The sequence below is a fragment of the Myotis yumanensis genome, unplaced genomic scaffold, assembly GCF_028538775.1.
Source record: "Myotis yumanensis isolate MYYU_CA2020_CCGP unplaced genomic scaffold, mMyoYum1.0.hap1 SCAF_2, whole genome shotgun sequence".
In the NCBI taxonomy this organism is placed as follows: Eukaryota; Metazoa; Chordata; class Mammalia; order Chiroptera; family Vespertilionidae; genus Myotis; species Myotis yumanensis.
Window position 1 is genome coordinate 44374781 of NW_027223753.1, and position 14878 is coordinate 44389658.

Here is a 14878-nt window from a genome sequence, read left to right on the forward strand (position 1 = left end):
ACAACACACAGCCCTCACCTGTCCAGGACGCTCAGCGAGCTGCCCTTTCTGTTCTTTTTTATTTTTTTTAATATATTTTTTATTGAATTTTTACAGAGAGGAAGAGAGAGGGATAGAGAGTTGGAAACATCGATGAGAGAGAAACATTGATTCAGCTGCCTCCTGCACACCCCCCACTGGGGATGTGCCCGCAACCAAGGTACATGCCCTTGACCGGAATTGAACCTGGGAACCTCGAGTCTGCAGGCTGATGCTCTATCCACTGAGCCAAACCGGTTTGGGCCCTTTCTGTTCTTAACCTTGGGTGTACATTAAAATCACCTGGGGACATGTTAAATGCCCAGTGCCTGGGGGATTGCCCAGATCAATTAAAAGGAAGTGGGGGGCCCAGCCACACAGGAGGTCACGACTTGATTCCCGGTCAGGACATATGCCCGGGTTGTGGGCTTGACCCCCCAATGTGGGATATACAGGAGGCAGCTGATCAATGATTCTTTCTCATCATTGATGTTTCTATCTTACTCTCCTTCTCCTTCTCCCTCTCCCTCTCCCTTCCTCTCTGAAATAAAAATATATTTTTTTTTGAAAAAGGGAAGTGGGGGGAGGAAGGGTGAGACATAAGGTTTGTTTGTTTTGGGGTATTTATTTGTGGAGAGGGGGCGGTTAAGTTCCCCAGGGGATGCCAATGTGTGGTCAGAGTTAAGAACAATGGTTTTAGGTCCTCCTACAAACACCTGGCTTGAAGTTTCACTCCTAGGCAACTGCAACAACATGCAGACTTTCTTTCCCATCAGATAACAAACTCTTCCTGAGATGGGTGAAGGTGGGAGGAAGAACGCAGAACTGAGAGTTCCAGACCTAGAAGGCTCCCCTGTTTAATCAAGGGGGAACGGGTACCTTGTCCTTCTTTCTTCTACCAACTACAGGTCACTAATTTTAAAAGTACCCTTAAGTAATTAATGCACCCTTTAGTGTAGCTTTAGATGGTGTTCCAAGCCATCCCCTTTCAATTTCTCTCTCTCTCTCTTTCTCTCTCTCTCTCTCTTTCTCTCTCTCTCTCTCTCTCTCTCTCTCTCCCTCCTTTACTTTTTTATTGAATTTACTAGAGTCCCAAGGCACAAATTCGTGCACCAGTGGGGTCCCTCGGCCTGGCCTGAGGGATTGGGCTGAAAACGGCTCTCCAACATCCCCCGAGGGGTCCTGAATTGTGAGAGGGTGCAGGCCAGGCTAGGGGACCCCATTGGTGCACGATTGGGGCTGGGGAGGGGCTGTGGGAGGGCTCCAGGGCATGTCCAGCTCATCTTGCTCAGTCCTGATTGGCTGGACCCGAGCAGCAAGTTCACCTACCGGTTGGAGCATCTTCCCTCTGGTGGTCAGTGCACCTCACAGAAGTGGTGGAGCGGCCTTAGCATATCATTAGCATATTACACTTTGATTGGTTGAATGGCCAACTGGACACTTAGCGTATTAGGCTTTTATTATATAGGATTGGGGTGATTTCAATTTCAAATGACCCATCTTTGAACAGATTCCTGATTGGGGTACACCTTCAGTATTAACTTACATCCTTGGGGGTATAGATTAAATCTAGTTTACATGCACATCACACTATGTATGTTACAATATTTATAGAGACTATAATAAAGTCTTCTTTTAAATGTCACTTCCTAGGGAAGGCTTCCCTGACCCCATAGACCCAGATAAGTTGCTCTCCTCTGCTTGGGGTCACCCTGAGCTTCCCTAGTCATGGCAGCTAGATGGTGGGAGAGTTGGTATCAGATAACTTGTCTCTTATTTGTGCCAAATTCTGAATACCTTCAGGAGAGAAACAGTGTCTTTCTCACTATTGCATTCCCAGCACAAAATTAACGTTCAAATATTTGTTGAAATATCTGCCTAGCCAATGTGCCGGATACATTTTTTTTAAAATCTCTCTCTCTCTCTGCAATTGACTTTGAAATACATTGTTTAAAAGATGGATTTATGATGGATAGAAGGATGTGTGCATGGATAAGTGTGTGAGAAAAGAAGTTTAGTGAAATGTTAATGACTATCTTGGTGGTAAAAATACTCTAAAATTTTTCAACTTTGCTGTATGTTTGAAATTTTGCATAATAAAATATCGGAGGAACTCAATGAATGACTTCGAAACAATACTTCAGGCTAGGGATTATCGTCCCCCTTGTTCACAGGAGGGGAAATTAAACATCAGAGAAGCTAGAAACCTGCTCAAGATCTCACAGCCGGCAGAAGCCGAGTCCGCACCCTCCCCACCTGCTCTCAGGCCGCCTTCCCTTCCTGGCTGTCATTAGAATGCAGACCCCACCGGCAGACAGCCCAGTTCCTCCAGGATGAAATGGGCATATTTCATTTCCAAGATGGGGAAGAACCACTGCAGAAAACGGGGTGTGGGGGCTCCCCAACGCGACATACCTGTCTCCTTAGGAGGCTAGAGGCACGCACCTCCCCGCTCCCCGATGTCCTGACAACTTCCTTTCCTGAAAACTCTGGAGGCCCCAGCTCAGGCCTCATGAAGCCGGGGCACGTGGTTGCTTGACAAAGGCGCATCCATTAAATGCGGCTTAAGGATCAGAGCTGGGGACCAAGGGTTTGAAACCCCACTGTGACTTCCCGCTGTGACTTCCCTCCCACAGCCTCGGAGTTTTAGGTCCGTAACTGAAACATAATTACTCCCTCTTTCAAACCATTCCTAGCCATGAGTGAGGATTCTAACCAGGGAGGTTTGCCAGGCGTTTGGTTGGCCGCGTGACGGTAAGCACGGGACATGTGCTTCACTGGCGGGTTGATCTGTTTCACCTGCAGAAGCGAGACATGAGATCCGGGCGCTGGGCCACGGGCACCCAAACTTGCATCCTTCCCACGCGGTGCCTCAGCGCCTCCGCCCGCCGCAGCCAGCCCAGCCTGCGAGACCGCAGATGGCCGCGCGGGGGCGCACGAGAGGTGCTTCGAGTTCCCGGCCTCAGCTATGCCCGGCGCGCCAGCAGAGAGAAAAAAAGAAGAAAAAAAGTTCATGAGCTGAGACCTCAGGGAGAACCGGAGGCGGGAAGGGGAGGTGAAGGATGGCGCGGGGAGGCCTGCTGGAGTGAAGGCTGGTATGACCTCCAGTGAGGGTAGAGCTTCCGAATGTTGACGCTCCCACCCGGCCAGGAGGTTAACAGTCCAGGAAGGTGATACAAAAAACAAAAACCCTCAGTGCAGGAACGGAGACCTTCTTCTCACAGCTGTGAGTGGTTTGGTCTTATGACCACGCTCGGCTCCGTGGCCTTGGAATCTCCGCTTTTCCATTAACCAAATGGATCAGTTTGTCCCCTGACAGTGAGATGTGAGGTTTTCAGGGCTTGGGCATGGATTTCAGTACTCAGGTGTTCCCCACTCCCTTCTCCTTCCCCCTTCCAGGACCTGCACTCTGGAGTCTTATTGCTGGAATTTGTGACTTTATTGTGTATTTTAAATAAAATTGCTATTGTAAGATACACTTAGAAAAGTGCAGTCATTCAAATTGATTCTTTAGAAAACGTGAGGTACAATAAGACTTTTTCAGTTACTCATGTGATATTTATTAAGAGCTAGCTATGTACCCTAACCGGTTTAGCTCAGTAGATAGAGCGTCGGCCTGCGGACTGAAAGGTCCTGACTCGATTCCGGTAGATGTTTCTCTCTCTCTCTCCCTTTCTCTCTCTGAAATTAATAAAAATACTTTTTAAAGGAAATAAAATCAATAAAAACATTTTAAAAATAAAATATAGTGTTTTCTCTCGGATTATATGTGGATTTAATTTCCACCTTTAATATTTCTGTACTTCCCCAATTTTTACACTTGAATGAAAACTGTTTTCTTTGGTAACCATAACACAATGTTTAAAACTGATTATTCGCTTTACAGTTTGTCCTCCATCCCATCATTTTTACTGTTTCTCTGAGTGGTCCATGAACAGTTTACATCAGAATCCTGCTGCAAGCAGGTGCACACTTAGGAATCGGAATCTCCATTTTAACCTGGCTTCTCAGGTGAGTCTTCATTGAACACACAGTGAAGTTCACAGAGCCTCGGGGTTAGCAACTAGGAAAGAGAAACCTGTGTTCAATATTAATGAACAATGGGTCTTAAGAAAGCTTACTCCCACTCATGGCCAGAAGATGGCGGAGGTTTACCATTTACCTGACTCATGAGTCGTTAGAGGGAAATCTTGTTCAAAATAAATTGCTTGATCTCATTACATAAGTCCAGAAGATCATCCTCACCCGAAATTGTGATGGGAAATGAAAGACTAGAATATTAAAAAATGAATGGGATTAGGCGTCCTGTGTCCATAGAAACCACTCTTCTCTAGAGAAAGATCATACAGTGATGGCGAACCTTTTGAGCTCAGCCTGTCAGCATTTTGAAAAACCCTAACTTAACTCTGGTCCCGTGTCACATAGAAATTTTTTGATATTTGCAACCATAGTAAAACAAAGATTTATATTTTTGATATTTATCTTATATATTTAAATGCCATTTAACAAAGAAAAATAAACCAAAAAAATGAGTTCGTGTGTCACCTCTGACACGAGTGTCATAGGTTCGCCATCACTGGATTAGGATGTGCCTTCTGGGCTCCAGTGATACTGCACCCAGAAGAAAGCTCTAACCAGCTCCTTGTTTTGTCTGGCTGCACAGTCAGGGCCAGCTGTGAGAGTAGGGTAGGTCTCTGTGGAATTCAGGAATGACAGCGGCGAAGAGGAAAGGGGGAGGCTCTCTAGTCCCAGGACTCCCTAGCCCAGTGGTCGGCAAACCGAGGCTCTCCAGCCACATGCGGCTCTTTGGCCCCTTCAGTGTGGCTCTTCCACAAAATACCACGTGTGGGCGCGCACGTACAGTGCGATTGAAACTTCGTAGCCCATGCGCAGAAGTCGGTTTTCGGAAAGGAGATAGACGAAACAAGTATACAAGACGAGTGTGGATGGGAGAGTTGGAAGGGGTCAACCTCAGCGAACGTACCTCAATCAGCTTGAGGACGTTTATAGCAAAGGCCAGCTTGGGAGTACCCTAATTAAGTTAATAACAATGTACCTACCTATATAGTTTAAGTTTAAAAAATTTGGCTCTCAAAAGAATTTTCAATCGTTGTACTGTTGATATTTGGCTCTGCTGACTAATGAGTTTGCCGACCACTGCCCTAGCCTGTTGATGCCTCCTAGCCAGTTCTCCTCCTTTACGTCTGGTACTGAGGCAGGTTGGCTAGCCAGAACAAGTGGAATAGGGAAACTAAGACTGACAGTGAAATGGCCAAGCAGTTTTCAGCCTCTAGTAAATCACAAAATCCTACCTTCCCTAACCAAAGGACATCAAATGCTTTAAACTTCTCCCCAACCAGAGTGTAAATAGCTTAAATCACCCTACTCAGGGAAGTAGATAACAGAAATCTAATTAGTACCGTTCGTGCCAACCATACCCAAGACCAGATGAAGTCGGGAATCAATCTCGTTTTGGTGTATCCGCATTAAAGTTGATGAATATTCTATTGAGATCCTCCCCCGAGGCCTCCCCTAAAATTCCCGCCTTTAAGAAAACAGATAATCCTCAAACTTGTGGTGGTGAACACACAACACAATATACAATTTTATTAACCAATGTCACCCCACTAATTTCAATTGAAAACAACAGAACAAAAACCCTCAAGACAAAGACCCCTCACGGGCTCTCTCTGCAGCAAGCGCACGGCTTTCTCACCTCTCGAGTTCATCTTTACTTTTCTCCTCTACACTCTTAAGGGCCAGCAAGGTCTGACTTGACAAGAGGATTTTGCCTCTGCCCACTCATTCATTGCTTCAGTCAACATGAGGGCCTATTACATACTAGTCATAATTTCAGGATACATCAGTGGGTTACAGTTGGGGTTACCGGTTGCAGCTTGGTTCTTCTCTTCGACGCAGAAATGATTTTTAAGGTCAACGAAAATGAAAGTAAAGCCGAGTGGGATTTACTGAAGATACACGCAGGCCAAGTGAGGAGCAGGCCAGCTTCCTCTCTTAGGGAAGACAGGATTTACTAGATGGCTGCAAACTGCTGCTTCGAGATGCTTCAGTTTCCCTATTCCGCTTATCCTGGAATTTTCTTAGCTTCTTACTATTCTACAACAAGTGAACAAAGAAAGTAAAATCCTTGCCCTATGGGGTTATCGTTTATATTCTAGTGGAAAAGTGGAAGAGAGACATAATAAGGACACACAGAATTGAATTGAATGGATGAGTTCAGATTCTGATAACTGGGAACCAAATAAAGAAGGCAATGGGGTCCACCCGGTGTGGCTCAGTGGTTGAGAGTCAACCTATGAAACAGGAGGTCATGGTTCAATTCCCAGTCAGGGCACATGCCGGGTTGTGGGCTCGATTCCCAATAAGGAGCATGCAGGAGGCAGCCAATCAATGATTCTCTCTCATTATTGACGTTTTTATCTCTTTCTCCTTCTTCCTTCCTTTCTGAAATCAATAAAAATCTATTTTTAAAAAAATATATTTTATTGATTTTTTACAGAGAGGAAGGGAGAGAGATAGAGAGTCAGAAACATCGATGAGAGAGAAACATTGATCAGCTGCCTCCTGCACATCTCCCACTGGGGATGTGCCTGCAACCCAGGTACATGCCCTTGACCGGAATTGAACCCGGGACCCCTCAGTCCGCAGGCCGACGCTCTATCCACTGAGCCAAACCGGTTTCGGCTAAAAGTCTATTTTTTTAAAAAGAGGGTGATGTGATAAACAGTGTTAAAAAAGAAAGAAAATAGATAAAAATAAAGTCACTTTTGCTAAGCCAAGTCACCAAACCAATACTTACTAACCTAATTTCAGTTTTAGCCTCTCCCAGGAGTAGAAATTTCTACCACTCGGTCTGGAATTTTCTGATTGCTATAGTAATCATTATGGTACTTAATGTTAGGACCTTAGAATGTAAGACTTAAAGCATGTAACCCTGTGTGGACTGTTATAGTAATTATTATAGTACCTAATGTTAGATATAGGAATACTTTGTGAGACCCAAGAATGCACCCTTGTAACCCAACTAGTACTGGTAAAGAACCTATCTGATGGGAACGCCCAAAGCCTGTACACACCCATAGATTAACAGACCCCGGCTAGATCCACACATGGCAGCCGCTGATAACACACACACCAATGAAGACCATGCCTACAGAGGGGTATATAACCAGACAGTCTGATCGACCCAGCAGCGCATAGCTCTCCTGTCGCCAGAGTGTGAGGACCTGTGTGTGCTCACGTCTCGTCCCAGCACGAAACTCTGCCCAATTAACTGTCCATCGACGAAAGAGCCAGCAGCCAACGGCGCCGTCTACCCATTTGTGTGTGTCAGCGAGCATCGCCGGGTGGATCCTTCCCAGCGTCTGAGACCCAACAGGAACTGGTAAATAAACCCCCTGTGTGCTTGCATCTAACCTGTTTGTGTGTAATTTCTCCGGCTCGGCTCAGATCTCGGTGCTGTCTCTGTGGAAGTGTCTGATCAGAAGGTACTGGCACAAGTCTCAAGCGGATGGTCCAGACCACCTGTGCATGTCCGCTTAGGAGCAGCACCTATATGGGAACCCCCCACACCTCGACATAGGTAACGGGCCTTAAATATATAAGAAATAGAAGCTATTTGGGACACTGATCAACATTAGTAAGGTAATCTGTATATGATCCCCTACCTTCCCCTAAGGTTAGGAGTCCATCGCCTGAAATAACCCACTCTTTTAATTTCTTAGTCCCTCTTTCTTTCTTTCTTTCTTTCTTTCTTTCTTTCTTTCTTTCTTTCTTTCTTCCTTTCTTTTTTTCTTTCTTTCTTTCTTTTTTTCTTTCTTTCTTTGCTTATAAAAACTTTCTGTTTTGTACAACTCATCAGAGCCCCCTTTGAATTGCTAGATGGGATGCTATCAATTCATCAATCACTTAAAGTCAATTGAATTTTCAAATTTACTCATTTGAATGTGTTCTTTAACAAGAGTAATGGAATGGTGTGTGTGGCCCCTTTAAAAGCGTGGCCTGCAAGGCTTCCTCGAGGAGTGAACATTTGACCTGACACCTGAGGATGAAAAGCAGTCAGCTGTGAGAGAACTAGGGAAACAGTTGGGGGGGGGGGGGGGCCGCTGGTGCAAAGGCCCTGAGGCAGGAGTCTCATGTCTCTGAAGAGCAGGCAGGAGCTTGTTTTTGTCACAGGGAGTAGTACTTACACCGTGTTGAAGGGAAAGGATGGGAATGGAATGAGGAGTTAGGATTTTTTAATTGAAATGGAAACCACTGAGAGGTATTACCTGGAGGAAAGGACTGCAGAGAGGCCAGAGAAGAGGCGAGGAGACTAGTTGTTGAGTTCAGTGAATCCAGGTGAGAGAATATGGGCTCAGACTAGGCTGGGGCCAGGGAGAGGCAGATAATGGACAAATTCTAGGGCTTGGCAATGATTAAAGGTGGGGATTTCAGGAAACTGAGGAATCAACAAGAACCCCTGGGGTTAAGGCGGAGGAGTGGTGCTTCCTTCATTGAGACCTTAGCCTGGAGTCAGGGGGGATGGGTGGAGCAGGTTCTGCCCCAGGCGGTGTGGAATTGGCGCTGGGAATCCTGGTGGTGGTCGGAGATGGCTTCAGGGCTGGATGCGAGCTCCTGAGGAGGGGCCTAGGGAGGGTAGGTTGGGAGGGGATTGGGCCTAGGGACTTTCTGTCGCTACTTAAGGAAGGGAGGAGCCAGCCACGGGTTGTGAGTCAATCCTCATTGCTCTTCACCGCCTCTGCATCCCCAGGTCGGTTCCTTCTCCAGGTAAGGCTGGCTGCGGTGGGGCCCCGGGGTTGGGGGCCACCTTGGGCCCCAGCTTTACAACAGGCTCTATTCCTCATTGGCAAGTGAGGAAGGCATCTTTCTAACCGTTTCGTGCTGGGAACCGAGACGTGAGCACACACAGGTCCTCACGCTCTGGCGGAAAGTGGGGAGGTTAAAATAGCGGAGCCATGGGGTGAAAATGAGGGCAAGGAAACGAGGAAGTACTTGAGCACTAGCTTTGAAGAAAAAAGAGGGCGAGGAAAGTGGTGTCTTTTGGCAACAATGGGGTAACTAGGCGCTTCGGAGCCAGGCGGACCTGGATTCCCAGCCCATCTCCATCTCCTGGATGCGAGAGGCCTTGAACTTCCATCTCCAAGCTCTATCGAGTATTTTCTTTATCTGACTGGGAAATCGATTTGGAAGCAGTAACTTTTTTCTTTATTTCCTTCATTGTGAGAAAAATTGATCGAATTTATTTTCAAATGACAAAGAAAAAATACATGTTGACTGCCAAAAGGTCTTGGAAAATGGACCCCAATTAGCACAAGGAAACCACCCTCCTCCCTTGTCCCTTCGCTCACCTCTCGTGTCCCTTCCCCGCAGCCCTCCTCACTCCACTCCCCGACTCAGTGGCTAACTCCCTGGGGCATCTTTGCTATGATCACATTAATGCAAACAAACACGTGGCGGGAGAAGTACTTTTTTTTTTTTTTCCTGCATAAAAATGGGGTGAGTTTTCTATGTATCAAGCCTTGGACTTTGCATGATATGCCATGAGCTCTGCTTGAATTTCAGGCCCTGCGAGGCAGCTGTGCAGGAGACCGGCGCTGCTCTGCGGAGGGCTCACCGGCAGGCCGCGGGCCTCGGTGGGTAAGTACCCGAGATGCGGGGCTTGCGGCCTGAAGCGATGGGAGGGACGTAGTGTGTCTGCGCTAATGTCCCGGTTGTGGCCACTGCCTGCTGGTGGTGAGGGCGAATGTCCCTGTGTGTAGGCAATGCGCGCTCAAAGTGTTAGGTAATGAAGACAGAGCAGATCGGCAATTTATGCCCAAATGTTTCAAATCTAAATTTTTTTTGTATTGCATCTGCAACACTTCTAATTTGTGATTACCTCCGATTTTAAAATGACTCTTTAAAAAATGAAGTAGGTGAAGAAGATCACAGTATTTTGTATGTTGTTTTAAATTACCATTGTTTTGTTTTCATGATTTAAATTTTTCCATTGACTTTAGAGAGAGGGAAATACAGAGAAACACATATATTGGTTGCCTCCTGCGCGCGCCCCACCAGGGCCGGGGAGGGGGGGGGGGGGCGGGGAGGAGCCTGCAACGGTGATCCGTGCCCTTGACCGTTGACTGAGCAAACGGCGTGAGCTCATGATTTAAATTTTAACTTTACTATACTATCACTCTAATGTGAGATATATAACATTTTGCAATGATAGATAACATTAAAGTAATTATCTTTCTGGGGGGCGGGAAAAGTGGAGGGTGAGTGGGCCTGTTCGGGCTTGCATAGACTGAGAGTGGACCTTGGCACTTAGGAGGAATGAGTCTTACAGCGGGTAATTTAGGGAGAGGTGTCCTTAACCTTGCACTTAGGCAGTCTGGTAGTTGGCGTTATTAGCAGAAAAGCAAGACTCTGTCACCACTGGAAACCACAGGGATTTTCATTCCATATTACAGTTGTTGCAAGTATCTTGAAGCAGTTTCACACTCTCAGAATTAAAGCAGTTTAGACCCACCACTCAATCTTGTTAAAATAATAGGTTAAGAAGCTCACGTGTTTTATATCTCAAACTTATTATTTTAATAACTGAATTTAAATGCTGAGTTGCAGTCAGAGATAACTAAAAATAAAAGGGTGGTCTCTGTCCCACCCCAAGGTCCTAGATGCCCTGAAATTCTATCTGCTCTGGGTGAGAATCCCTAAAAGAGGTGGAAAGCAAGGTCTAAACTCCTAGGCTGGACAAAGTTGCCAAGTTTCAGGTCAGGCTTGGAAGCCATCAAAGAAGACTTCAGAGGCTTTAATCAATGCAGTGGTGAGCTCTGGTTTGTGTTTGAAGGAAGTTATTCTAACAATATTACAATAGGAGGGCAAACTTTGCAGACCAGAGAGAACTAGAGTGAGAAACATTTAAGAGTTCTAACACCCGAGGCATGGGGGTGGGGTGGGGTAAATTTTCTCTTAATCTCCTGGGTAGTATAAAAGGCAGTTTTTAATTTGCATGTCCTTGGCTTGTGGCTGAGCTGTCTTTTTATATGTTGATCATCTACTTGCATTTCCTTTAGGTGAATTAACTTTAAAATAGGCAGCCGGGAAATAAAATGGGCAGTCTGTTTTTAGTGTATTTTCCCCTCTGAACTTGCTGCCCCGCCCCGCCCCCCCCCCCCCCTTGAGTTTGTGTGGCATCTCTTCACTACATACAGTCGCCCAGGTTTTTTCTGATTTTAGGGGAGAATATAGGAAAATACTAATTTTAACTTCTTTTATCTTGCCCTGGCTCATTTGTCTCAGTGTTAGAACGTCGGCCCATGGACCAAAGGGTTGAGGGTTCAATTCACAGCTAAGGGCATGTACCTCCGTTGCAGGCTCCTTCCTCAGTCCGGTGGGGGCTTGAACGTGGAGGCAACCAATGGATGTGTCTCTCGCATCTATGTTTCTCTCTACCCACCCCTCCTTCCACTCCACTCTCTCTTAAAAAAAAAAAATCAGTGGAGAAAATATCCTGGGGTCAGGGTTAACTTCTTTTACCTTTAATGACATTCTTTTCATATTTTAATTCCCAAAAGGTTCTAACAATTACCAGTGCCCTTTTCAAGGTGGAAGGGTGGATAAAATTTGCCCAAGCACTGGCTGTAATCAATTTTTTTCCAACACTGGAATCTGTTTTGGTTTGTATTTCTATAACTAATAAAATCGAGCATATTTCAAGTTTTTTTTCTTTCATATGCTGAGAACATCCTCGCCAATGTATATGTCTCTGTACACTCATAGCTTTTATGCAGAAGTATTTAATGTAAATTATCTGTTCTATATACAGTTAAATGGAAACTTGTAAACATAGGACCTTTTAAATTGTTAGACATTTTATTGATTTCTCTTTATAATACTGACCTGATGACGTTTTTTTATTTTTTGGAGCAGTTTTATTTTATCTAGCTTTTTTTTTTTTAATTAACATACATTTGCAAACGTGTTTTAATATCCTTGTGCTGGCTCCTTTCTCATGCTTAATTTTACATTGAAATTTTCTTTCTCTGGCTTTTGATTTTATTCTTCATACTTTTAAATTTCTACTTTTTTCTCAGCCTTAGTCTTTTCTTTATCTTATTTTTTATTTAATCACATTGTTTGGTGCACAAAGATATTAGTGGATGATCATAACTGAAATTTTTTCTTTGATTTATCTCATACTTTTTGACCATTGTGCCTTTTTTTTAAATGTTTTTTTCTTAGTCCCTGTTTATTATTGCTGGTGACACATGATACATAGGGGAGATTTGGCAATATTTCAGACATCTCCAGTCAGTCATTTATCATTTCATAAAGATGAGGAGGTATTTCTACATTAACAGCCCCTCTAAAAGGATGTGAGTGGAGAAACATTTCATGTGCTTTATCATTGAAAGTCAAAGGGACACTGACAATGTTAAAAATGTGCTGAGTGGGTTACAGGTTTTGTACATTGTGTCTTTTTAAAAAATGTTTTTTAAATTGATTTTTAGACAGAGGGAGAGGGATAAAACCATTATCTACTGGCTGAATATCTGTTGTAGGACATACAGAGCAGTCTGTGTGTTTCCGTCGGGAGAGCTCAGTGGTTTTCCTTAAAACTTTAAATTTTTTTAAAAATTAGGAGCACTTTCAGGTATGCAAAAGGATAAACTCTCAAACCCACCATCCAGATTCAGGACCAAACATCTCCCCATAAACCTCATCTATTGGGGGTTGTGTGTGTGTGTGTGTATGTGTGTTTTTCTGAAATCTTTTAAAGTAAATCTCATGCGTGTCAATTCACCCTTAATAACTTCAATATCTATCTTAAAAATAAGGACATTTTCTTAAATAATACAATATTAACAGCTAATGAAATTCATATTCCTTGATATAATTTAATACTCGGTTTATATTAAAAATTTTCTACTTTTCCACGATTGATTTATTCAAACCGAGATCCAAATGAGGGGCACACAGTTCTCGTTGTCTCCTACGCAGGAAGGGGCCCCTCCCCCTGTCACTGAAGTACTGAAGCCCTGTAGAAGGTCCTACTTACCTTGTGCACTTTTCTGGGTGTGCCTCCTCATAGTCTCTTGGATTAGCTTCAGGTACAACTCCTGATGCTGAATTTTTTAGTTTATTTCATAAAGAGGAATGAAATGTGTATGTAACTAACATTGATCACTTATTAGTAGTTGTTTTTATCTTTCCTCTTTTGACCTTTTCCTGACGTAAGATCTTTAATGTACATTTTCCTTCACCTCCTGTCACTCATAATTTGAGTTATTTTTATCATAAATAATGCTAACTTTAAGACTTTAAATTCAGTGGTATTACATACATTCACATTGTCGTTCAACCATCATCACCACCAATCTTTAAAACTTTCATCTTTTTAACCTGAAACTTTGTACCCATTAAACACTATCTCCTTATCCCATTCCTCCCTGCCCCCACCCCTGGCAATATCATTCTACTTTCTCTGTAAATTTGACTGTTTAGGCACCTCATAAGTGGACTCATACAATACTTGTCCTTTTGTGACTGGCTTATTTCCACTTAGTGTAATGTCTTCAAGGTTCAAAGATGTTGCAGCATGTGTCAGAATGTCCTTTTCTAAGACTAAAGAATATATATATATATATATATATATATATATATATATATATATTATGTTTATCCATCCATTCATCCTTTGAAGGGTACTTGGGTTGCTTTGACCTTTGGCTACTGACTGTGAATAATGCTGTTAACATCAGTGTACAAATAACTTAGTCCTTGTTTTTAATTCTTTTGGATAAATAGAAATGGAGCTACTAGATCATATGGTAATTCTATTTAAGTTTTTGAGGAACCCCTTAGTTTTCTAGCAACGCTCTCATTCTTGAATAAGCCAACTTAATCTTGGTATATAGCCTTTAAAATACTATTCGTTTATTTTTAAGATTTTTGTTTTTATGTTTTTGAGTTTTGAGGAAAAACTCATTTTCCTCTGATTTGTTATTGGAGTTAATCTGGCCTTGTAGAGTATTAAAATATTCCCTTTGTGCTGATCTCTGGAAGAGTTTGGGTAATATTACAACAAAAGTTGTTTCTCAACTTTTAATTTATTTGGGAAAGTTTAATAATGCTCCTGTTTTTGAACTATACTTTATCTGTACCTGTATCCTTTTTTGTTCATATAGTGTTATTTATTTATACCCTTTCTCAATAGTTCGATCAATTGTCCCAAAGGTTTAGTTTAGTATTTTCACATTTTGGGGTCCATTTTATTATTTTATATGTAGCAATTTAACTCGATTTTTATCCTTTCAACCTTTTAAATATTTTAAGTCCATAAGTCCCTTTCAAAGCACTACTTACACTGTGTATCACAAGTAGTTATTTTTGACATTGTCTTTACAAATTTCTTTTGTTTTGTGATTGGTGAGTTTTATTATTATTAGAGGCTCAGTGCATGAATTCTTGCACCAGTAGGGTCCCTTGGTTTAAAACTTTCAGGCCTGCAGGATAGGGCTGAAACAGGTTCTCCAACATTCCCCGAGGGGTCCTGAATTGTGAGAGGGTGCAGGCCAGGCTGATGGACCCCATTGGTGCACGATCAGGGCTGGGGAGGGACTGCGGGAGGGCTCCAGGGCGTGTCTCACTCAGTCCTGATTGCTCGGACCCCAGCAGTAAGCTCACCTACCCATTGAAGCGTCTGCCCCCTAGCGGTCAGTGCACAACATAGTGAGCTGTTGAGCGGCCTTAGCATATCATTAGCATATTATACTTTGATTGGTTGAATGGATGACCAGACACTTAGCATATTAGGCTTTTGTTATATAGGATTATCCCTTGCCTGGGGATA